A 26,676-nucleotide genomic window follows, 5' to 3' on the forward strand; every position below is an offset into this window, starting at 1 on the left:
TGAGTTTACTTATGAGACTGGAATTTTCACTACTGTTTGGAAGTGCATGGACTTTCCTACTTACAGTCTCCATGACTATATCAAACAGATTTGGATTCAAGTCCTCTATACCTTACAAGCTAGAAAAAGTAACTTCACCTCTTAAGTTCCTGTATGGGAGAAAGAGCTAATCTGCTTCAGTGATACAAAGGATTATACAAACCACTACAAACAATTTTATGTCAACGAATTGGACAACCAAGAAAAAGATGGATAAATTCCTGGAAACACACAATCTTCCAAGACTAAATCATGAAGTAGAAAATCTGAATAGACTAATTACTAGTAGAGAAATTGAATCAGTAATTTAAAAAAATTCCCAACAAATTTCCAGGACAAGACAGGCTCACAGGTGAATTCTAGCCAACACTTGAATTCTTCTTAAATTATTCCCAAAGATTAAAGAGGAAGAAACATTTTCAAACTCACTTTACAAGGCCACCATTCCTGATACCAAAACCAACCATACCACACACACACATACTACAGCCAATATCACTAATTAACATAGATGCAAAAATCCTCAAAGTATTAGCAAACCAAATTCAACAATACATTAAAAGGATCATGCACCACAATCAAGTTGGATTTGCAAGGATGGTTCAACATTCACAACATTTCAATCAATGAAATATACCATATTAACAAAGAATAAAAATCATATGATTATCTCATTAGATGCAGAAAAATTGCTTGACAAAACTCAACATCCACTTATGATAAAAACTCTCAACAAAGTTGTTACAGAGGAAATGTACTTCAACATAATAAAAACCAAAATATGATCAACCTACAACTAACATCATACCCTTTAGTGAAAAACTGGAAGCATCTTCCCCAAGATCAGGAACAAGACAAGGATGTCTACTCTCAACACTTTTATTTAACATAGTATTATTGGAAGTCCTTGCCACCACAATTAGGCAAAAAAAAAAAAAAAAAAGGGCACCCAAATTGGAAAGGAATACAACTACCACTATTCACAGTTGACATGACATGATACTGTGTATAGAAAAGTAGTTTCTTAGTCTATACCAGGAAACTACTAGAATTAAGTCAGTAATTTCAGGATAAAAATTGATAAACAGAAATCAGGTGCATTTCTATACACTAGTAATGATCTATCAGAAAGTGAAATTTTTAAAAATCCCATTTACGATTGCATCAGAAAGAATGAAATACCTAGAATAATTTAACCAAGAGATAAAAGATCTGCGCACTGAAAACTAAGATATTGATGAAAGAAACTGAAGACAACATAAATAAATGGTAAGATATACCATGCTCAGGGGTCAGAAAAATTAGTATTGTTAAAATGTCCATACTGCTCAAAGCAATCTATGGATTTAATGCAATGCTTACCACAATACTCATGGCATTTTTCACCAAACTAGAACAAATAATCCTAAAATTTTATAGAATCACTATAGACCCCAAAATGCCAAAGAAATCTTGAGAAAAAAGAGTAAAGCTGGAGGTATTGCATGCTCTGACTTCAGACTATACTCCAAAGCTCAGTAATCAAAAAAGTATGGTACTGGCACAAAAACAGACATAGGTCAATGGAACAGGAAAGAGAGCCCCAAAGTAAACCCATGCACGTATGATCAATTAATCCATGACAAAGGAGGCAAGAATATAAAATGAAGAAAAGATAGTGTCTTCAGTAAATGGTGTTTGGAAAACTGAACAAATACATGCAAAAGAATGAACTGGACCACTACCTTACACCATGTACAAAAATAAATTCAAAATGCATTAAAGACTTGACTATAAGACCTGAAACCATAAAACTCCTAAAAGAAAACATCAGTATTAAGTTCTTTTGTCACTGGTCTTAGCGATATTTTTTGGAACCTGTTTCTCAGGCAAGGGCAATAAAAGCAAAAGAAACAAAATGAAATTACATGAAACTAAAAGTTATTGCACAATGAAGGAAACAATCAACAAAGCAAAATGGCTGTACAGCACAGGGAAATATATACAAGATCCTGCAGTAGCTCACAGCAAAAAAAAATCTGACAGTGAATATATGTATGTTCATGTATAACTGAAAAATTGTGCTCTACACTGGAATTTGACACAACATTGTAAAATGACTATAACTCAATAAAAACAATGTTAAAAAAAAAACCAAAATGGCAAACTACTGAATGGGAAAAATATTTTCAAATTACATATATAATAAAGGATTCATATCCAAAATATTTAAAAACTCATACAACTTGAAATCAAAAAACACACCTGTTGAAAAATGGGCAGAAGACCCAAACTGACATTTTTCCCCCACAGAAGTCATACAGATGGCCAACAGGCTTGTGAAAAGATGCTCAACGTCACTAATCATCAGGGATATGCAAGTCAAGACCACAGTGAGATATCACCCCACACCTCTCAATGACAATTATCAAAAAGACAACAGATAATAGGTGCTGGCGAGGATGTGCAGAAGTGGGAACCCTCATGCACTGTTGGTGAAAATGTAAATTGGTGCAGCCCTTATGGAAAACAGTACAGATTTTCCTCAAAAATTGAAAATAGAACTACTATAAAATCCAGCAATTCTACTTCTGTCTATTTATCCAAAGAAAACACTTATACTAACTGGAAATGATAAATATATACCTATGTTTATTGCAGCATTATTTACAGTAGGCAAGATATGGAAACAACCTAAGTGTCCATAGATAGATGAATGGATTAAAAAAAAATGTGGTATATGTATATATACACACACACACACACAATGGAATACTAGTCAGCCATAAAACAAATTTTAAATCTTGCCTCTTGGGACAACATAGATGTATCTAGAAGGTATTATGTTAAAATGAAATGTCATACAGAGAAATACAGAGACTGTATGATCTCATATGTGGAATCTAAAAAACAACAAACAAAACAAAAGAGAAACAGACTTATAGATTCAGAAAACAAACGTGGTTGCAGGGGAAGAAGGGTTTTGTGGGGAAGGCGAAATAGTTGAAGGGATTAAGAGTTACAGACTTGCAGTTATAAAATAAACAAACCACTGAGGGAGTGATGTACAACGTAAGGAATACAGACGATAATATTTCAACAACTTTGTATGGAGACAGTAGCTAGAAGCCCTGGTGACCATTTCAAAATGTATATAAATAACAAATCACTATGATGTACAACTAAAATGCATACAATATTGTCTTTCAATTATACTTCAAAAAATTATAAAATCAATTTACAAAAATACTGTTTTTTATTTAAACTTAGTAACCATTTACTAGGCAATGTCTCTAAAAAGCAAAAACAGCCCAAGAGTTATACTTCTTGGTTCAGTTTCTTCAGTGTTAGCTTTTTAATTAATGTCACATCATAGCTGAATGTTTTCAAAGAGCCATAAATATGGAAACGTTTGATATGCCATCTCTAAATGACTAACTGGTGATTATAAATTAGTATCTTTCCCACTAAAGAGTAGAAAAGGACATTGAAACTTTCTTCAAAAAGTTAGCCCTAGATTGTGAATTTAATAGACTGTGATACCAATGCTCTAAACATGAGTAGGAGGTTAAGGCAGGACCCAGATTTACCAACCACTGTATAAAGAGCAGATATGAGGAAGCATAATACAGGGCCTCAGTCTTCTGTTAGCTCATATGCTATGATAATTCCAATATTTAACATAGGGACACAGCATAGCACAGCAAGTAAGAACATGATCTCGAGAACCAGACTGCCTGAGTTTGATTCCTGACTCTAGCCAGACTTTGGACAAATTACTTAGCCTCTCTGTGCCCTACCCTGCTTATTTGTACTCATAAGAGTATTCACCTCAGTGTTGTAATGAAGGCTAGATAAGCCAATACACGTAAAGTGCTTGTAATATTTAAGCCCCTGATATTTTTAAAATTAAGCACAACTGTAACTTAGCTACATTGCAAAAAACTCACTGAAAAAATAACAGTGATAGAGTATGTCATAACTCTCCCTCATTTTGGATGCTCATAGAGCAGGGGCTCTCAAAGCTTGGGAGAACCAGACCAGAAGCATCACCAACACCTGAGAAATTGCAAATTTTGCCACATACCTGATAAATCAGAAACTCTGAGGTTGTGCCCAGACAGCTGTGTTTAGCAAGTTTTCCAGATGTCTCTGAGGCACGTTAAAGTATGAGAACTACTTAAAGCATATTCTTGCCTACAGAGTGTTCTTTAAGCTAAAATGACTTATATACCTATCAGCCACAAAATACAGAAATAATAAAAATCATATGTGGTGATCTATAATAGGAAGATAAACAGAACTTTGCAAAAACAAAATCAAATCTTGAAACTAATTCTTGGTGATTTTTTTAAGGGAAAATAAGAATTTAGGAAAAAATATATGTACCTTAATACACGCCTCAGGCCCCCCTCACCATTACTATGAAGTTCAATAGTAAAGCCAATAAAAATGAGATACCTTCTTCAAATAAACATTGCTTGAACTACTTAAAAATAAAATGTCTTAGGCAAAACACTCAGTACAAGTCTGGAAGTGGCATGCCCTTAATAAATGGTATTTATTATTTACCTGGCACAGTTCTATGCATACAATCATGAGAAATATTCAAGCATAGAATCACAGAATCAACTTTAAATCACCTCGAAATGTTATCAAAATTTGGTCTATTCTAATCTGTATCTATGCAGAACAATATTCAAACCATCCCAATTTTAATTTAAATAATGTATTTTAATTTCACTTATTTATGAAAAATATAATAATTTACATCATTGATTCTTTATTAATATTCAGCCTATAGTCCATCTTAAGTTTATTCAAAAGAAAACCAATCAGTATGTTTCTTAATACAGTGTATTTTTAAACTTCTAAACAAATACTGTATCATGTTGGTATGGGGCTATAAGTGCCATCAATAATATTCCTAATTTTAATTCTTAATTCTAAATTCTTAATTTTAAATGAAATATAAAGAGACCATCCCGTAAATTAAATACATAGTAAGCCTAACACACATGTCTAAAAACAAGAAAAGATGACTATAGATCAAATCAGAAAGAAATAAGCATACAAAATTATCCCTGAGTGTCATACTGACAATGCTAGAGATAAACTATTAACATTTGCTGTGAAATCTTAAACATTTCCAAAAGTCCTACACACGCAGCAAAATGGATAATTCCTCTTACATTACAAAAAATAACCAGTGTTTCCTATTTGGGTTGACCACTTCAAAACAATGTAGCACATTTCCTAAGAAAAATCTCATTGTTATCCTTTGTCCCACTTGAGCATTTTTCATCTTCACCTATACTGGCCTTCTAAATTACATTTTAAAATTAAAATTAAATAGTAACTATCATTAATGATATATGGATATATGACACCCTCCCACAAATAATCTTTTTGACTAGAACACAATGTATCTTAAGAGAAAGAGAAACAAAAACACAGAGAACAATTTCTCTCATTAGTAAAATAGCATGATAATAAACTGAAAATTTCATTTAAATTTGTCTAATATTTTTTGGTGTATTTTTTTACTGATACATATGATTATCAAGATTATATTCTCCTTTAGTCATCAAGCATTCTCATGTACCAAGAGGTCCTGCGTACTGCGGTCCCTGCCTACCTCTCCAAACTCAGCCACTTTCCTTCTAAGTCACTGCACATGGCAACCCTGTTCTTTCAGTTTCTCAAGTATTTCAGGCTTTTTCTTGCACTTACCATCCCTTTTATGCTTCTCTATTTCTTCTATTAGATTAAAAACATCTAGAATACAAGGTAACTTCAAAAAGGCATCAATAAGTTTGACAGCTAAACTGTCAAAAGAAATGATCAAAGACAGAAGGCAAGGGAACAGCATCATTAAAGTGTTGAAAGAAAATAACTGCCAACCTTGAATTCTAAAACTAGAGAAAATACTCCAAAATTATGGTTAAAAAAAGAAGTTTTTGACAAACAAAAACTTAAAAGAATTTTTTGCTAGCAGATATGTACTAAAAGAAATTCTAAAGGCAGTTCATAAAGTACAAGGAAAATGATCTCATCCAGAAACATTAAAATGCGAGAAAGAATAAAAAAGAGGACACTAATGAACTCATCTACAAAACAGAAACAGACTCACAGACATAGTAAACAATCTTATGGTTACTGGAGGGAAGGGGATGTGAAGGGATAAATTTGGGAGTTTGAGATTTCCGAAGATTAACCACTATATATAAAAATAGATTTAAAAAAAAAACCAAATTTCTTCTGTATAGCACAGGGAAATATATTCAATATCTTATAAAAACCTTTAATGAAAAAGAATATGAAAACAAATATATGTGTATATATATGCATGACTGGGACATTATGCTGTACACCAGAAACTGACACATTATAACTGACTATGCTTCAATTAAAAAAAAAGAAAAAAGGATTAGGAAGAGAATGAGGATATGGCCAAGTATTTGGGAAGCAAGACAACATGGTCATTTTGGCTGAGTGCCAAGACGGTACAAAATGGGGATGAAACCATGGTGCAAGTGAGTTCAACTGTGTTTAAAGTGTTCAAGATGCACAAATCACTCATTTGAGGAACTTCTACCCAAGGAAGAAAAAAGCTGGAAGTATCTGAAAATGGCAATAGTTGCACTGGGTGAACGATGTGTTTGCTTTGGCTTCTTGTTTCTGTTTTGGGTTTTCTTTTTCTTTAAGTTTAAGGAAAATATGATTGAAGGGAAAAGGGAGAGTTCTCTTTCCTTTCTATTCTCCTTTTAATTCTCAGAGTTTGAGATAAATTTTGGAAAATTTAGGACTAATAAACTGATTTGTGATCATTTAAAAATGCAATGAGAAGAATAATAAGTAGTGAGGAGAATAATAAGGAATATATTTACTAGTAAATAAACTAATATTAACTATCCAGAAAATGATAATAGCATACAATGTCATTTTAAATATAGGCACAACAACCACCTAGTAGTCTAAGGGATTGGTAAATGGAGTTAACATGTAACAGTAGTATTGCAAAGACCAGACAGTCCCATTCTAAGGTAAATATTCAACACATTTATTCACCAAAAGAGAAGTACAAAAATGTTTACTGAGGCACATGATAACCAGAAATTGCAAGCAATCCATGTTTTCTACATGACTGGAGTAATTAATACACTTAAAAACCATTATTAGTGCAAAAGCTAATATTACAACAACTTTGATTTATAACTCAAAATCTTGTTTTCTACATAATTTAAGAAACTAATGCATTAAAATGATTAGTGTTTGGAGGCTCAAAATGTTTAAAGATGTAATTTTGTGACATCAACAGCTAAAGGGTGGGGATGGAGCTGTAAAGGAGCAGAATTATTATATGTTACTGACATTAAGCTGGTAAAAATTAAAATCAAAGTGTAATAACTTTAGGAGGTTAACTATAATCACTATAGTAACAAAAATAGCTATGGAATACACAAAAAAAGGAATTTAAATATTTCACTACAAAAAAATCAACTAAACACAATAGAATATAGTAATGCAAGAAATGAGGGACAAAAAGTCCGAAGGCATACAAAAAAAAATAGCACAATGACAGGAACAAGTCTCTCCTTATCAGTGACTATTTTAAATGTAACTTATTAAGCTCTCCAGTCAAAAGACAGATTAACAGAATGGATAAAAACACATGATCCAATTATATGCTGTCTACAAGTGATTCACTTGCGATCCAAAGCAGCAACATGTTGAAAGTCAAAGGATTTAAAAAAAGATATTGCATGCAAATGGTAAGTAAAAAGGAGGAGTGGCAGTTATACTATTATCAGAAAAAATGGACTTTAAATTATAAAAGTTTACAAGAGAAAAAAAGGACATGTTAATAAAAATTCAATATAGCAAGAAGATATAACAATTATGACAGACCATCAAACTATATAAAGCAAAACCTCACAGAATCAAGGGGAGTAATGGGCAGTTCTACTTTAACAGTGGACAACTTCAATACCTCTCTCATAGCAATGGATAGAATAGCCAGACAGAAGAAAAACAAATAGAGCACTTAAAGAAATGCAATAAACCAACCAGATCTAACAGACTTATTACACCTAACACAACCCAACTGCAACAGACTACACATTCTTCTCCAGTACGTATGGGACACTTTCCAGGCTAGGCCACAAATTAAGTCTCAATAGATATTAAGAGATAGATACCATACAAAGTATCTTCTCTGAACACAATGGAATAAAGTCAGAAATCAATAATAAAAAGAAAACTGGTAAATTCACCAAACTGTGGAAAGAAACTACACACTTTCAACCAAGTTATGGAAATTATGGGTATCATTTTTTGATTCAGAGGGTTGTGGATGTTGAAAGAGTTCTGCCTGAGAATCTTTATTTTCACACTGAAGTGAGTTTCAAGATAAGTCGTTGAGAATGATGATGTGGGATGAGGTTGGGGGCTTGAGGAGGGTGGAACGTTTATAAACAAAGTGACATGAAAAATGGAAAACGAAGGTAACTAGGTTTGAGAAAAATACTTCCCCCAAAGTACTGAAATCTCAACTAAAATGAGGGAGTTGGGATTTTTAATAACTTCAACTAGAATCATTCTGTGAGATTGGAATAACCTAGAAGTGGCTGGGAAGATGACGGCTGACCCCCCCTTTGGCCAGGAGAGCTGGGCTTCCAACTCGGAGGGGAAGGGGGAAGTGCTGCCTGCTACATAAAATCACTATTTACGTGCCTATGGGCATTTTTCTCAATAATTGTCCGTGCTTTTTCTTATTATTTGCTTGTGCTTGAGGAATGAACCATACCAAAAACAAAGTGGTATGAGTACATAGTCAGTAATAAAAAATATCTGTCTGTGCCGTAGGCAATGTTTTCAGATACATCACTTGAAAAGCACAGAATCAAATCCCATTCACTGCACTGAACTTAGAAATAACATACTGGTTTGGTGACATCCCAGGGTCACTTTTAAGCACACAAATTATAAGTATATTGATCCCAAGCATGACAAAGTGACAATTCCTTTTTCAAGAATTTTGTCTCATATCAAAAAAACAAACGAAAAAAAAACCCAAAAATAATTAGAGTGAATTTTCCTTAATCCAGAAGAGGAATACACATGATCATTGATTCTTTCCTTTGATCATCAAATTGTAAATCCAACTTCAATACACTGTTTATTAGCACCTGTGTGGGAGTGTTTTATAGAACATGACAGAAGGACATACAATCAGTCACTTCTGTTAAAGAATGTGTTAAATTGGTGTGAGTAGAGCTGAATTCAGTGGCTAAACTTGTGGAATAATAATCTGGGAATTACTTTGGGGGAGGCTAAAAAGAACAAGAAAAATATATTCAGTGTATTTTGCTCCAGAATCTAAAGCACTTATCTCCACAACTGCTCATCTCCCTCCTGAGTCCATTTGCCTCTGGATCTGGCAGGAAGAGGAACAGAAGGAGCACTGATCTGGGAGTCAGGACCCCACAGTTCTGATCTTTGCAGTGTCACTATTTGACTTTTAGTGAATTAAAAATATCCCTGATATTTGTTTTCACATGTAGCTTGTATACATCTACACTAAGTGAATGAGACAAGTGAAACATCTTAGTATATTAAATGTATTTTAATTCTTTCAAATAAGTAGCAATGAATCCTTCCAAGTGTGAATTGCCACTTTCGTCTATTATATTGAGGAAACAGAAAAAAAAAATGGCCAGAATCACCCTCTACAAATGTTCCTTTATACCTTAGCAATAAGATCTTGGCAATTCCTCTAACATATACTGAGTACTTGTTATACACTATATTCTATATGAAACAAGACATGATCCCCCCATCATGGAGACTACAGTGCAAAACTCCCCTTTCCCATCCACCTAAATGTGTACACAGCTAATCGTAATACGAGTAGAATGTGGTGAGAGCTGGATTAGCAATAGTACCAAGAAAAGAGTGGGAGGACCGAAAAAGGAGACATACATATGGATGAGAAAAGTGAGGAAAGGCTTTGGATGTGCCATAGAATTGCCCAGACAAAAATGGAGGAAAAGACACTGCAGATAGAGGGAAGTGTACAAATACAGCAGACATAGAGAGGAACGAGTAACGGTGAGAAGGGGGTGGGGATTACCAAGTGCTCCTTGAACACTTAACTATGTTTGGGGCATTGCTCTTAATCCTCCCATCAGGAAAATGAGGCACATGGAGAGATGATGAAGTCAACTGCTAGGAGTTATTTAATATTCTATGTAGTTTGAACTTTGTACTGTATGAAGACAGCCATTTTTGAGTAGAATGCTGATATGACAGCTGTGCTTCAGGGGAGCTCATCTTGCAGTAAAGAAAAAGCAGGAGACACGGAAACTAATGAGGTGATATTATTAGATTGTGAAAGAAGTAAAGAGGACCAAGTGAGGACTTGGGACCTTGGTTTTCCAAATAAAATAGTTGGGCCAGACAACATCAAAGGCACCTGCAGCAGCCCAATAAGATAGTAAGAATCTGCAAAGAGAGAGAAGAGGGGAGAAATGGCCTCTTCTTGACAGAGGTGCTGCAACATCTCTAAGGCAGTTCAGTGATCTCCCTCCAGCCCTCCCTCCCCCACCTGAGACCTGCTATGCTTCTCATTCAGAAATGTCAAGTTCCCGACATTGTTTATGACCCTCCTATTGAAGACCCTTATCAAACAGGTCCCCCCAAACTTTCAAGCCCTAATCAGTCTACTCAGCCTCTTCCCTTACGTGCCAGAGTTCCAGCTTCTGTTAGAAATAAAGAAGAAAAGTATGTGCACAATCCCTTTTCCTGCAGTATCACATGGCATATCAGTGTTCCCCCACTTTCCCAATATGCCAGGGTGCACTTGGGTCTTTATGTATCTGACATTCTAAGTACAAATATTTGCTTTGTGAAATTTGGTAAATTCATGTATGGGAAAGGGCAACTAGCAATATCGAGCAAAATGAGGGTTAAAAAAAAATTCTGCAAGTTGGATGGAAACAGAGATAGTAGTTGTAGTACTCACCAACCCTTACAGTGCCTTAAGTTATAGTGCTTCATGGAAAACCTGTCTGAACATCACTGTGCATATGGTACGTCTGCTTTGAGGAACACACAGAATAGAGGGTGGTCCATCATTCCACGCTGTGTTGATTCTGAATTATCAAAAGGCTGAGCTCATTCATCACATGTGCCAGAATCATTTGGTCTACTGACTATTCTTTCTTCCAGACTACAATTATGCGTTATAAACTCTTCCATTTAGGTCTAATAATAGGATTTCTGATGCTGCTAATTCTGGCACAGGAAGCCAGTAAAGGGATATCCTATCGAAATGGGTATAAAAGAACAGATAAATAGAAAAGTAGAGCACATCGTGTCTTTCCCCGGGTAGGTGCCCAGTAAAGTTTATTTTCTGGTACTAGGCTCATAGTGGTGGTTATGTGTCATTTTTCTGAAGGTACTAAGTAAATGAATTGGAATTAAATTCTAAAAAGAATAAAAGTTTAAGTCTTGATTTATTCTGGGGATTTGAGATATTTTCCTTTGGTGTCAGTCAGAACTGGCAAAACCAACAAACACATGGACCAGTCTACTTCATTGACACCAGGTCCAATGCCCTGAGATATTCCCACCACTTTAAACAGGCAACCCCAGAAAGGACCACCAGGGAAGAAGAGCTCATTCCCTCGGTTAGGCTATTGTTCTCAGATTTAGGGCAAAGCGCCTCTAAGTTACCCTTATTAACAGGCTTAATTTTTGCCCCTTTTGTTCCTGATAGTACAAGTTTGCTCTGTTCCAGAGTGACATCTTGTGCTTGTGGAACACAAATCACATGTAACAATTAATCTTTATGAGAAATAAGACAGTGACAAAAAGTGCCGAGGCTCGTGCTTAGGATAGCATCAGTTAATCATGGGAAAGATTCTCTGGAGGGTGTTGACTGGGGGCTGGCATTACTGAATGGGTTTTTTCTGACTTAAAAGAAGGTTAGAGGGGATGCTGTGGTGACCAAGCACCCAGCTCCCTGGTACACTTACTGTGCAGCCTAACAGTATCAGTGTCTTTAGTGAGAAATAAGCCAAATTTTATCAACTAGAAGACTCAGAAATCCAAATTAACACATTAAATACTGTTGTGTTTCAATAACTGAAAGTCAGCTTCTAAGCAACTAGTGTAACTCAAAAAGAGCCAATATCAATGTTAAACAGTCCTTTTAAAATATTTTATCTTACTGTGGTATGAACACTTAAACGTGAGATTTACCCTCTTAAATTACTAACCAACAAGCATAAATTTTCTGATAAGCAAGATGAGTAAGTTCTAGAGATCTGCTCTACAACATTGTGTCTACAGTCAGCAATACTGTATTGTACACTTAAATGTCTGATCTTTCTTAAATGGTAAATTTGCTCAGTTAATCACCTTGAACTGAATTTGAATCTTCCAATATATACACATAAAGCATAAGATCACAAGTTAGAGAAAAATTAAATTTTTTCTAAATAAATTGTAACATTTCCCCTCCCTTTAAGCCAGAAAAACAATTGCATTCCAGTGGGTCAATGAACACTGATAAAAACAGTAATTAATCGCACCTGGTCCATCAGCAAAAATGATAAGCTAGTCACACAGACCTTCATCTCTAATGCAGAGAGGACCACTGTTCTTCCTTCTATGCCAGGGATCCCTGTGCCAGGTGGAACAATCAGAACTTGGATAAAGGAGTTACAAAAACATTCATCTAACCCATGTGTCATGGATTCCTCATTATTGTACCTGTACACATAATAAACACACATTCTCAGGAGGGTAACAGAGGAAACCTAAATGGTACATTTTAATGCTTATGTGAAATATAGCCATGAGCAGGACAATGTGTTAGAATCCAAATTTTGACACCAACCAAGTCTTTTAAAGAACAGAATTGCTATAATCTAGATAAGGGAATAGAAAGTATGAATTTTAAGATAAAGAAGTATTTTCTTTTCAATATAATGCACCTGGCAGAGAGTAAGAACTCAATCACAGTTTTTGAATGCATTTTGAAAAAAATAGTGTTTTGCTTTGATCTTTAGACTCTTGAAGACAGGGAACACTGTCAGCATATGATTTCTTATGACATGCCAGTTCTAAACTGCTGAGTGACATAATTTGCATATTCTGCATATTGAAGTCCTCTGTAACACTAAATACTACATGAAATAAAAATCATGTAATTTATCTGTTATTTTCAGAGAAAATAATTCAGATAGTAACCATTTGTGAGCAGTTATTTGCAGCCACCAAATTAAACATTAATTTTGAAATAACCCTCCATAAACTTTTATCTTCAACTTGTATGAACATTCTTGAGATTTAAATAAAAGGAACAGCTTAAGAATTAAGGGAACTCTGCTAAAAATACATAAATTTCTTTATATTTATTTAATGAGAAAATTAGATTACTATAACATAGCAAATTTTGACAGAGTACTGGATAATAACTTGCTTGGTTAGATAGCTTCATAAAGCCTAAATAATAATTAAGACTTTGGATAGCTTTATTATTTGGATAGCTTTATTAGGTACAGAGGGGTTTAACTCAGGTAATTAGCTATTCTTACTCTGGGAAATCAAACCAAATACTTTACCCAGGTACAGGACTTTAAAGTACTCTTGGTGGTTTGTATAGAATTAGTAAATTAAATAAAAACATATAATCAACATGGCCAGCAAACAACATTGAAGACTAATTCCAAAATTTTTTCTGAATGGGAAAACCAGTTGTTCAGTTTAACAATATTGAATCATTTTTGCTGTTTTGAAGGTGAGATAGCTGAAGAGTTGAAGTGATAGAAGATGTAATGGAAAGATTAAAGCAGGGTGTTTATAAAATCCTTGTCAGAAAATCTTGTTTCTGCTATTGATATATTATTACCAGTAACAGTAGATAGAGCAAATTTTTCACATATGCACTGAGTGACAGGTTATCTAGAGCCCTTAAGAGAATTTTTGTTTTGTTTTGCACCCTCACTCTCCCACATATACCCAAGTTAATCATGTTATTATATCTCTTTCATGCTGTTGTTTGAAATCACTAGGGCCTGAACAATCCACAGAAATCAAGAATCCACATGTCACAAATCAAGAAGGTTTTTTTCCTTGTGTTTTAATTTACTGTTTTATTTTTATGTTACTACTTATTCATGAAGCACTTTGGTCTTCCCTGAAATCCAAGATGGAAGAAGGAATCACTCTGAATGGCTTTAACATAAAAGACATATGGAAGACCAGCAGGAAAGAGGGGAGCTTCGTGCATGAAACCCAACCACTTTAAAGAATAGGCCAAGAGTACTTTAAAGTCTTGGACCACCTGGTGCACATCCCACAGGATGCATCTCCCACATGGAAAGGGAGGGAGGAAGACACAAAGAAGCAAAGAAAGGGGACAGTGTGTACATTCAGAAAGTCACATTTATCTCATAGCAAAAGGAAAAATATATGGAAGATCATATAAAAAGACAAACAAGGCAACAATGATTACAACAGGAACATTAAAATAACCCAAAAAATCTCAATGTGTTTGGGAGGTATAGATAATTGACTAAAATATAACTCATACAAACCACCAAGAATACTTTAAAGTCCTGTACCAAGCGGTGCATGTACCATGTAGACTGCACACATTAAAGAGTAGAAAAATGAATAAAAGTAAATAAATGCCTCAATTAAATATATAAACAAATATTTTCTCCCATTCCACAGGTTGTCTTTTAGTTTTACTTATAGTTTCCTTTGCTGTGCAAAAGCTTGTAAGTTTAATTAGGTCCCATTTGTTTTTTTCCCCTTTTCTTTCTATTGCCTGGGTAGACTGCCCTATGAGAACATTGCTAAGACTTATGTCAGATAATGATTTGCTATGTTTTCCTCTAAGAGGTTTTTAGTGTCTTGTCTTATGTTAAGTCTTTAAGCCATTTTGAGCTTGTTTTTGTGTATGGTGTGAGGGAGTGTTCTAACTTCATTGATCTACATGGAGCTGTCCACTACTAATCTACTAAGTATCATTGACGGATTTTGACTAATTCATTTATATCTCTACAAGTTTATATATGGAAGTAGACAAACAAGAATTCACTTTATGTTTGGACATATAAGTATTTGTAAATATTTGTTCAATGTCTCTTTTCCACAAAAAAATAAGATTATCTAGGGAGGTATATCTGTTTTATTAAGATACCATATCCCAGTTCCAATCACAGTGCCTAGTATGTAGTGGGTCCTTCATACATATTAGCTGACTGAATTACAAAGTTAGTAATGTATCAAAGCAGATTAACTGCCCACATTTTACAGATTAAGACATATGAACTGGACAATTTAAATCACTTACCAGTGGTTTTGAGGCTAGAAAGTGGTCTGGGATAGGTCAGACCAACATTAAGCTCTAAGCTGTTTCCACTACAATGTGATCTTGTTGCTAGAGTGTCATTTGAAAAATGCAATTAACAATACATCTTTTCTTATTATCTTCAAATTTGGTAAAATGTAATTGCAGTCATAATACTCTGACATGGAATAAAAATTTGAATGACCTTATAAATTGGAGCAGAAAATGCACTTGATAGTAGAGCTGACTAAAGCAGGACTTCCGTAGTTCCACCTATCATTTGCTAAACCTGCCTGGTAGTATTTGAGTGTTTTGTTTTGTTTGTTTAGCAAAGACTATTAGAAGAAATGATATTTTCATCTCTTTGTTAAGTATTTTCTTTCCAAAAGATTAGGAGATGGGAAGATGACTTATGGACTGAATGTTTGTCTTCCCCCCTGCAAAAAAAAAAAAAAAAAATTCTTATTTTGAAGCCCTAACCTCCAACGTGATGGTATTTGGAAGTGGAGACTGAGGGATGATTAGGTTTAGATGAGGTCATGTGTGTAGGGCCCCCATGATGGGATCGGTGTCCTCATACAAAGAGGCAGAGAGACCATAACACATGCACACACACACTGTCATGTGAGGCTATAACTCATAGGCAACCAACTGTACACAGAAACAGAGCTCTCACCAGAAACTGAACACTGCTGGACCTTGATCTGGGGCTTTACAGCCTCTGGAACTATGAGAAAAAACATTTTTGTTCTTTAAGCTACCCCATCTATGGTATTTTATAGCTGCCCGAGCTGACTAATACAGGTGGAAAAAGGAAACTTCAGAGAAATGCATATTATAAACATGCTTTTCATATTTACTTTCACTATTCTGCTCAGGCTCAACATCTTATGTAATTTTTTTCTTAATGTGTTTCCATCATTGTGCCATTTTAACCCAACAATATTCTCTAATTTTGTTTTCTAACGGATTATGTAACATTTTAACTTGTATCCCACTGGTATCTCTTTGGGTTTGAAGTGAATATAGGAATAACCCTGTTTTCCTTTCACACACTGACATATATAACTATTTTCTCAAACATTAAAGATGATTACATTGCAGAAAATGACTAGCTGTACTGTATTTCCACTGAAGCTTTAAGGAGAGTAAATGGAATTATATTGTAACATAATATACAGTCAACACTTGAACAACATAGGTTAGAAAAGCATGGGTTCACTTATACACGGATTTTTTTTTCAATAAATACGTACTACAGTACTATATGATCCCAGGTGGTTTGATTCCACAGATGTGAAACTGTGGGTATGGAGGGTCAACTGTAAAGTTATACCTGGATTTTCAACTGTACAGAGGGTCGTTGCCCCTAATCTTGGAGTTGTTCAAGGGTCAACTATAATTAGATAGACACTACAAGAGTAAAATAACAGATGATAAAGTTTGGGAGGGGAGTATTCTATTGCAAATCTCTAACTAGCATGTATGAAGGCTTTCAGGTTATTTAGGTGAAGACTACTTGGAGGGAAAGGAGGGATAAAAATGATTATTTTAAATGTAATTATTAGATTTATATTATATATATTATATTAATTATTATTTATTCTTATCACCCCAAATAAGTAGTAATGGAATAATCTCTCTCATTACTCATGCTTAAAGTTTCTTTTTATAAATTTAGTAAAATCAAATTTTATGAATATTTGACTTTTAATAAATTAAGAGTTAATTTTGTAGAAAAGATCATTCTGTTAGTACTTATGGAAGTATATATTTTTAATCAGACAAGTTTTTTCTCCACGTTTTCTTTTTTAATAAATAGAAAGCCACATAATGACATATGTGATCCAGACCATGGATGGGTATCAGAGTGGAAATAATTGATGCTGTGCCATTTCTTCTTGTTTATTTATTTGCTATACAATATGGCCAATTCATTACTCATTCACCAACTTACAAGTAGCTCTTTTTATAGGCTTTAATCTTATGACATGAGAATTATTTTCTCTTTGGTACCTCTGGAAACTGACAGATTAATGATAAGAATAGTGATTATAATCAGCAGCTATTATTTGTTGAGGATTTCCCTAGTCCAGACACTAAGAACTATCTCATTTTAACCTCACAACAGCCCTGTAGTAATTATTATTAGGATGGTTCCATTACTAAGTTTATATGGCTAAAAAGTGGAGGAGAAGACGTTTGTATCCAGGGCTATGCTACTCCAAGGTTAACACCCCCCAGTGACATCATGAGTAAATATCAACTGCGGCACAAGAGCACCACAGATTATGGTTTTACAAAAGCAGAAAATATAGAACCTGATACCGAATAAGGAAAAAAAATATGGTACACATTTATCTGGAAACACAGACAAATCTCTCCATCAACAATACATACCTTCATCAGTTGAGAATTTACATGAACATTGTTACCAGATCCATTTTTGACCCAAATTCAAATTGACTTCATTATTTTCTAGATTAAAGAGCATTCTGGAATTCTTCCTTCAAGCACTAAAATTCTGTAAGATGGCTCTATCATTTTATTTTCCAAAGGAAACAAACTAGATATATAATGAAAGTGTCTTCTTAACTTAATCTTTAATCCGAGACATGTAAATACACATAAATTAGTTAAAAGCTCATAAGCATGCCCTAGTGCCTGCTCAGTTTACCATACTTATGAATATGCACACGCTTAATTTATTTTCTGAATCCTCCCAAGATGCACAATAGAAGCATGAAATTTCAAATAAGGCAATTTGATAAACTTTGTGTTTAACAGATGTACACTTTAAGATATAAAAAGATTACTCATTAACTAGTTCAGGGAGCATGTAAGAAATTAGAGCATCTGCAACACCCTCTTAGAATTTTCTTTTCTTAAACTGTTTAAAATGATTTGAATATGAATCATCAAATTTTAATTTAAATGGGGAATTTGAATGCAGATATCCTACAGCATTGTGAAGCTACCTTATCGGTAACTTTGAGTTCATTTGCATAGTATGTCTTTGGCCCCTTGTTAAATAAGAGCGAGAAAGAAGAAATTTATCCATTTGTCAAAGGCTGAGATAGGAAGGATCTCAGGGATCTGCCCAAATTCAAAGAATTCATTAGGACTGTTCACATCCCTGATGAAATCTAGCAAGTTATGTTATTCATCAGAACTTTTATTTTAGGTGAACCCGTGTCTTTGAACGGAGATGGCCTTTAGTGGGAATGCATTAGAAAAAGAGAATAAGAGTTAGAATCTGTCTTCCCAAAGCCACACTCCAGCCCTAAAATATCAGGTTGATAAATGCCATAAGAAACCCAGATCTAAAATCTTTTTAGAAATAAAGATGATTTTCTATTTTCTCCATAGGTATTATGTTAAAGATAAAAAATGAGAAGAAATCTTTGGTAACTAGAGGTTCACCGAGATAGAAATTCCAAAGTAGGTTTTGGTCTTCGAGAGTAATATTTTTCAAACTGTCCTCAATGTTCTGCAACTCTATTTTGGCCAGCAACTCTGTAACTAAGTGGATCAAAGTCTATCTTTACGTTTGAGTCACTATTTTTACTTTGCCTGAACCTCACATTCTGACATCAATACCCATAAGACTATGTACCTTCCCCAGGCCAGATATACTTAAGTTTCCCTCTATACCAGCCATTTTCCCAGCCCAAGCTCAGAAACACCCCAAGTTAACATCTTCTCAAGCATCCAGGAATGGGACAGTGTCTTCTATGGAGCCGTTACATTCAATGGTATGATAATGCCTAAACTTAGAACCCAACAGCCCTTTCCAGCCAACTCAACACATTCAATTCATCTGCCTTTCTAAGATTTCAAATGGAAGGGAATCTTTCTAGTTAATGTCTCCAAAGGCCAAAACTGGTACATTTCCCAAACTTGGATTCAGGTCATTAGTTCTCAGAGAATTCCCATGATACTTTGCATTTTTCAAAGACAAAAATAGTAACAGTTATAATAGTAATAAATTCATCCTTGTCCTCTTCTCCCCTTTGCTTAACTTAAGAGCCAGGGTTGTTCTTGGACCTCAACACTGAGAGTCCTCAACTTTTCATCTTGAACTCCCTTCACTCCCCACAAAAAGTTTCTGTGTTGGCCATAGAACATATCCAATGTCCTGAGATGATTTAGATTAATAGTTTTTTTTTTTAATGTGTTTGTGGTTTCAAGGAGTTAGAAGAGGTTTCTTAGAAGTAACTCAGGATCCATTTAAAAAAAAGAGAAAATTCAATTGGAGATTTTTATGCTCTCCGCTCTATACTGGGCCAGAAGAGTACTGCTCTTCTGCATGGTAAGTTTTATACTGTGTACAGAGAAAGCACAGCTAGAGAAAAACTTCGAAACCATAGCCTTAGATAATTGATATCCTGGAATTAGGACATAAAAGGAATCCTAAATTTGCTCCAAGTTACCAAGTCAAGTTAGGCTTTGGGGGAAGACAAATATTATGGGGTATTTCCTCATAATATTTATATCTTAAGACACATAAAATAGGCTTAGTTTAGAACTAATCATACTTTTGTTATGTACTTGCTGATTTTCTGAAAAACAAACAAACAAAAAAACCACCTTAGGAGGAATGGAAACCAAAACAAAACGGTAACTTTTTATTTTTTTTTAAAGGAGAAACTGTGTATATGCCTCATTTAACTTAATAAAATTTTATAAGGCGTGTGGAGTTTTGCCATTCCTACTCAAAAAACAAAAAGCCATGCCAAGGGTGATTCAATCTAGTATCCTTTTTCCTGTGAGGAAGGTAGAAATGGGTCACCTTCATATTATATGCTCCAACTTGCAAGAAATCTCATTCATTATCTCAGAACAAAAATGTGCCTTCCTTTTCTCTTTAAACAATCTAATTAAATTTTAATGCTTTTATCCTTAGAAGTAACTGATATACAACCAAAGTTACACTGAGGAGGAAATGGTCTTCAAGAAGTTCACGGTCTAAACTGATGACACAATCACCATATATGGTAAGGAAAGTTTTTGAAAGTTTTTAAATTACATGAAAAAAACATGTAATTTAAAAGAACAAGAATAAAGTAAGATGAAAACATTCTAGATGAACCAGGCTTACGAACTTAGAAGAAAAGGGGAAGTATTCTATTACAAATACTCTAGATTCAAGAGAATTCCTATTTTATATATTCTGCATTTATCTATAACTTTTCACAGTCTGTCCTACTAATTCAGGAACTCCTAATTCCAATGATTAAATGATTATTTGGTTTACTTTTATCAAGGTAGTAGTAAGGCAGAGTCTCCAATATGGGCCTAAGGACACTTGGAGGTATGAAGGCATAATTTTAGCAACCTTGGTTTTCTCTGAAAACTTTCAAATGTTTGAATTGCTGAGATAATCCAGAAATTAAAAGAAACATATTCTGAAGCAATTAGGTGACCCACAGATTACTAAAGATTTCAATCCCTGGGTTTGCATTTGCTTTTATAGTTAAGGTAGTGGTGATTAACTTCTTTAATCTGCCCAGGCTGATAAGAAAAAAACAGAGGACTTTTACCACATTAAAGATATAACCCTACTCTATCTCCCAAGTGAAAGGTAACTGACCTCCACAGTAGTTAAAAATAGGAAATAGTGGAAGAACTGAGATATCACAAGGCATGTATTAGAAGAGGCATGAACTCAGCATGAACATGCTGAACTCAAGACATAATAGCAAACAGATTTAATTTCAGCAAAACAGTGTCATGTATCATATCAAGTTTATATTATTAATTTGTCCTTTTTGGTTTTATAGACATTGTTTATATTTAATTTGTAAATTTGTTTTGATTTTATGGCTTTGTCAAATTTATAAAAGAATTTTAATTCTGTATTTGTTTCACACTTAAATAAATTACAACAAAAATAGTTCCTTGCTGTCTTCAGTAGGTCTTAATTTAATAAGTGAATAAAATCAATTGTGCAGATTCATGAACACTTTAAAGAAGTTCATTCATTAGTCAAGCTTGAGAAACACCATTATAGGTGGATATCTTCTCATGCAGAATAGAGCATTTTAACCTTTATTTATTGCCATAAATATATGATGAAATTTCTTCTCTAAATACCATAGTGCATAAAAAAGTTAAGTTGTAGCATTCAGCTATAAATTAATGTGTGACACTGACTTTGTGATAATCAAAACAGTATAGGAAGACTTGCCTTGACATTTATTTTGAGATTCTGTGCAGTTATGCTGAACTTGAGGGTAGCAGCATTCTGTGTGAAATTAAATTCAGTTCAAAACTATCGAATGCTTGCATGTGCTAGTCGGTGAAAATTCAACAATAAAAAGATACCCTCTAGGGGATACACATGTTAAGAGGACACACATGTTAAGAGGACACACATGGAAACAGAAAATGCATGAAAATCTGCTGAGGAACATTAAGATCAGAGAAACCAGAAATGCTATGCTTAGGGTCTATGATGAAAGTAATCACAGGAAGGTCACGTACATGTGGCCCCTACTCAAACGTGATCCATCACCAAAGACTTCCCATGAAAGTTGACATCTGAATTGATTTCTGAAGCATACATGTAGTAATTAGTTAGACAAAGGCAGTTAGAATTGAATGCATGCTTTTAAAAGGACTCCTAAGCAAGGAAGCAGTCTTCACAGAGGTTTACCATGAAGGTATTATGTACTTCCTAAATATACATATGGTTAGTAATTTTCCTAAATTTTGAAATATTTTCAACCTTTATAGCTTCTAATACTGCATTCCTTATTCTGTTTTCTCCTTCTGTGGGTTCTGTTTGATATTTGTTGGGTTTTCTCATTCTGTTTTCCCCGTTGCAAAACTTCTTTCATGTTTCCCATCATTCTACAGATCTGTGTGACGTTATGTGTAATTGCCTTAGTTCTATATCCCAAGGGACTAATTTGCTCCTTGGCTGTATTTACTTAATCTGCCCACTGTATGTGGATGCCTTTTTTTTTCCCATACATTTTTTTAATTTCTAAGAGTAGATTTGGTTCTTTATCAAAATAAGCTCTTTTCAAAACATAATATTCTTTCACCATGGTTTTCATGAGTATTTATCATTTTAAAATAATTATGTTTAAATTTATTACCACCTCTGCAAGATTGCTCTATTACTCTAGAGTCTTGCAAGAGAGGGGATTTTTTTTATGCTGCAAATACTATCTGTAATATTGGAGTAGTTTTCTATATTTCATTTGTACTTTTTTAATTGCGAGTTTATTTCAGTGTAAAAATGTCTCTTTTCATGACAGTCCTCTTACCCCAAGTTGTGAGAAATATTCGTACAGGGTGATTTTGTGTTTGTTTTTATGTAGATCACTGTGAAATTTCACTGTCAATTATACTGAGATTTTAATGTCTCCCTGGAGGTAAGAAAAATATGAAAGGTCACCCACAAAAGCATGAGACACATACAGACATCATATTCTTTTCATCCCAATACTGTATGTTGAAAGAAAAGCAGACAATGTCTTTAAATTTTGAGGGAAAGCTATCTTGAACATAAAATTCTTCATATAAAAGCAAAATAAAAATATGACTCAAAATTTACTGCAAGTTTCACCCTCCTGAAGAATTTTCTTGCAAGTAGACTCCCATAAAACTGTAAAAAAAAAAAAAAGAAGAAGAAAATATGTAGGCAATAAGAAACAGTGGCATGAAACCAGGAATTCCCATGAGAAGAAAAATTTTACTAGGATAAGAGTTTCATAGCAGTTATAGAAAGCTATATCCAAATTAGAACAGATGTTCAATGAGTTCCAGGAAAGCCTTCAAGCAAAAGGATGGGATATAGTTAAAGTAATAGTTGTCAATAGTAAAGAGATGGATGGTATTATAGATATAGAGAAAAAAACATTTCCTGTGGAGACAGGAGAGAAGTTGGCAGGGCACAACTACTGAAGGAGTGACACAGAAATTGAGGGCAGGATAAACTTGTTAGAACCAACATGGCAGAAGTTTCGACATCCAGTAGATCTTGAGCCTCATGGTACACTTACAGGCACCATGACAGTTCCTATGCTGACCATAATAGGTCCAAAAGTGGACAGGGGCCCAATTCCTGAAAAACCCTGCCCCTTCCCCAAAATAGTTGGAATAATCTTACTTGTTAGTATATGAAATTATTGAGCCCATAAAATCTAACAACCCTGCTCTCTCTCTTGCCTTCTGAGATGGCCTGCACTGTTTATGGAGTATGTGTCTCCTAAGCCACTCTCCCTTCTGAGCAAGATGTCCAGCACTCTGTCTATGGAGTGTGTATCTACTTTTACTTTAGAGCACCCAACCACCACACCTCGTGGCCTTTCTCTTGCCTTCTGAAACAGCCTGCACTCTGTCTGTGGAGCATGTATCTCTCTGAATAAATCTACCTTTACTCAACTGTGGCTCACTCTTGAATTCTTTCCTGTGGGAAGCTAAGGACCCACACTTGGTGGGGCAAATCCCAGGGACTCAACCAAGACCTGAGACACAGTCATCCTCTTGCCCCACTTTTTTCCTGCATCAGTGTCAAAAGAGAAAAAGCTGGTAAGAAATGCCAAGAAACAGAACTGAATAAAGTAAGGGGAACGGGGTGGGGGAAAGAAGGAAAGCACTTAGAAGTTACTGGAGAGGATAATGGCCTGAATTAGGATAGTGGCATATATACCAGGAAGAATGCAAAAAACTGAAGAGATGTCAAGGAGATGACATCAAAAGATCCTACTGACCAATTGAACGTAGGGAAGATAGTAGAGTGATAGAAAAGGAGTTAAGGATTATGTCAAAGTTTCTGTTTTAAACAACTAGAGAGGATAATTTCATTCACTGAGATAAAGAATATAAAAAGAACACTGAGGGAGAAAATATATAGCTGAGATTTGTTGGCATATAAGTGGTCATTGGAGCCACTTGGCAGCCATGGTAGTCACCTTTTATTGGTCCTGTCATTCATTGCTCAAATCAAAAATAATTAACAGTCCACAAAATAAATCGGGGCAGTGAGTAGAAAAGTCACATGCATCTGAGATTTTACAACGAGTGATCAGCATTCTGTATTTTGTTCCAAAGATGAGAATAAGTTGGTATGTGTGTTAATTTTTCTTCTCTGAGAATTTAAAAAATATATTTCCTCTTTTGTCATGGGGGCTGGAAGAACTAAAATGAATGTTCAAATATAACATTTATGGTTATTCTAATATCCTACACCTATATGACAGGCTACTTTTATACTTTTTTTTTTTTTAAAAAACTCAGTGGTAAGTTATATAAGAAATTGGGCTATATGTAACAAATTTAAACTGTGGGTAGGAAAAGAATCCATAAAAGAGTCAATTACTCTAATATGCAAATATTTGTTCCTTCAGAAAATAAATTGCTCTTCTTTCTAAAGCAACAATTCACATTCTGACAAAATAAAGCATCTCTTTCTTCTTAGTGCATTATTATGAAATGTCACTCAAAATACTGTCATGAAGAGCTGGAGACAAAAATAGGAAATGAAAATCTTCTTTGGATCTTTCTCAAGCTTTTAAGGGATTAGCTTATTGACTCCTGCAGGATCCTGTTAGGAGTTTTGGCTGGTTCTCCCAGATGTGTATACAAACATGGTTTTGGTAACTTCCTGGCACAACCTGACAATACTGGCTCCTTCTCTTGTCATGTTCAGGTATAAAAGTAGACATGCCTGAAAACTGCCGTGTGAATGGGAATTTTCCATCTATGCAAGGGCATTACTGGATATCTTTCTAAACTAGAAGAAGAAAGATCAACTCCACAATATTTTCTATTCACAGACTACTTTATTTTTAAACTGATCCATTCAATTATCTACTTAAACAGTAGGACCTATGTGTCTACAGCAGGAGCCCTGAGATCAGAAAGTACTGATTTGAATCCTAGTTTGGCCACTTGCTGGCTGTGAAATTCAAGGTAATTATCTTGAGCTCTCTGAGCACAAGGTTCACCACCCATAAAATACAAGGTAGCTACTACAGCATTCCTGGCATAACCTGAATTAACTCTCAAGCTCAACTTTTATTCCAGAATCGGTGCCAGATAGATTAATGAGTACAATTTTTTTGTTTGTTTATGTATTTTTTTTGTCTTTACCTTGGTAATGTCTGGTACATTTATTTATTCACTTGTAAATTACTCTCCATTGCCCTCCTCTACCTTCCTGCCTCTATCAGAAGTATATTTTATTAAAATTAAATTTGTTCCTCCTTTAATGGACTCAGCTTTGAGGTTAAATGATTTTAAATGGACCACCCCAAATCACACATAATCATATTCTTATGGCTTCACTTCTGGAATGAGCTTAGGAAACTTATGTGGGAAGAATCTAATATTTTGGACTTAGTTTGTCAGGGTTTAATAGCCAATAAGATTAATTTTCCTGTTTGGCTTGCACAGTGGCTCTAAATTCAATTCAAAGAACATCAAGCACATTATGAGCAACTGAGTAAGTGCTATAAAGTGTGTAAGAGTTCATGGTGAGTACATTATATAATATTTATGAGATCTGTGTGTGTGTGTGTGTGTGTGGTATTTATAAAGCCTCAGTGCTTCATAATAGAAGAAATTTGCATGACACTTAAAATATATATATATATGTATATCTGTACCTATCTATGCCTCACAGCAATCCTATACAGTTTTATCATAAGTAAAATTAGGAAATACAGAAGTTCAGGGAGTTCAATTTTTCAACACATATGTGGAGAAGTCAGGGCCTAACCTGGATGCCCTGACTAGGCATTCTAATTCCAATTCCCATGCTGTTTCTACCTAATATAATTTGTGAACTGCTTTCAACTCATGTCATTTCTAACTATAAAATTTATACTATTATTTTGATCCTAAGGTTAAGAAGAACATAGGGCTCAAATAAGCTCAACTATTTACCAAAGTCACACATTTACTTCCCAAGGAGAAGCTAGACTGAAGCTCAGGTTTTCCAAATGTACTTACAGAGCTTGTTCTCCTTGAGATAAATACAAGTTGGGTTTTTTTTGTTTGTTTGTTTGTTTGTTTTTTTGCAATTGTTCTGAAAAAGAAAGAAAGATACCTTAGCTTATGTGACTATCCTCAAGAAGGTCAAGGAAATTTCATACATCAGTTGGGATTCAAATTGAATATGGCCCCAGGATATTTATGTCTTTCAGTTCTAAACTGCCAACAAATTGACCATTTTTTGCTGTAGCTTCACTTTAATTTTATGAGCTGAACTGAGATAGCCAAAAATCTTACAAAACATTCTGGGAATAAAAAAACCTCTGAACACAAGCAAA

At 34.5% G+C, this 26,676-nt stretch overlaps 1 protein-coding gene across 1 annotated transcript in view; it reads right to left on the reverse strand.

The window, feature by feature from the left end:
• The window catches only part of NPFFR2 (neuropeptide FF receptor 2), a 245,915-nt gene that overhangs the window by 147,369 nt on the left and 71,870 nt on the right, over window positions 1–26,676 (reverse strand).

The sequence above is a fragment of the Camelus ferus genome, chromosome 2, assembly GCF_009834535.1.
Source record: "Camelus ferus isolate YT-003-E chromosome 2, BCGSAC_Cfer_1.0, whole genome shotgun sequence".
NCBI classification, from domain to species: domain Eukaryota; kingdom Metazoa; phylum Chordata; class Mammalia; order Artiodactyla; family Camelidae; genus Camelus; species Camelus ferus.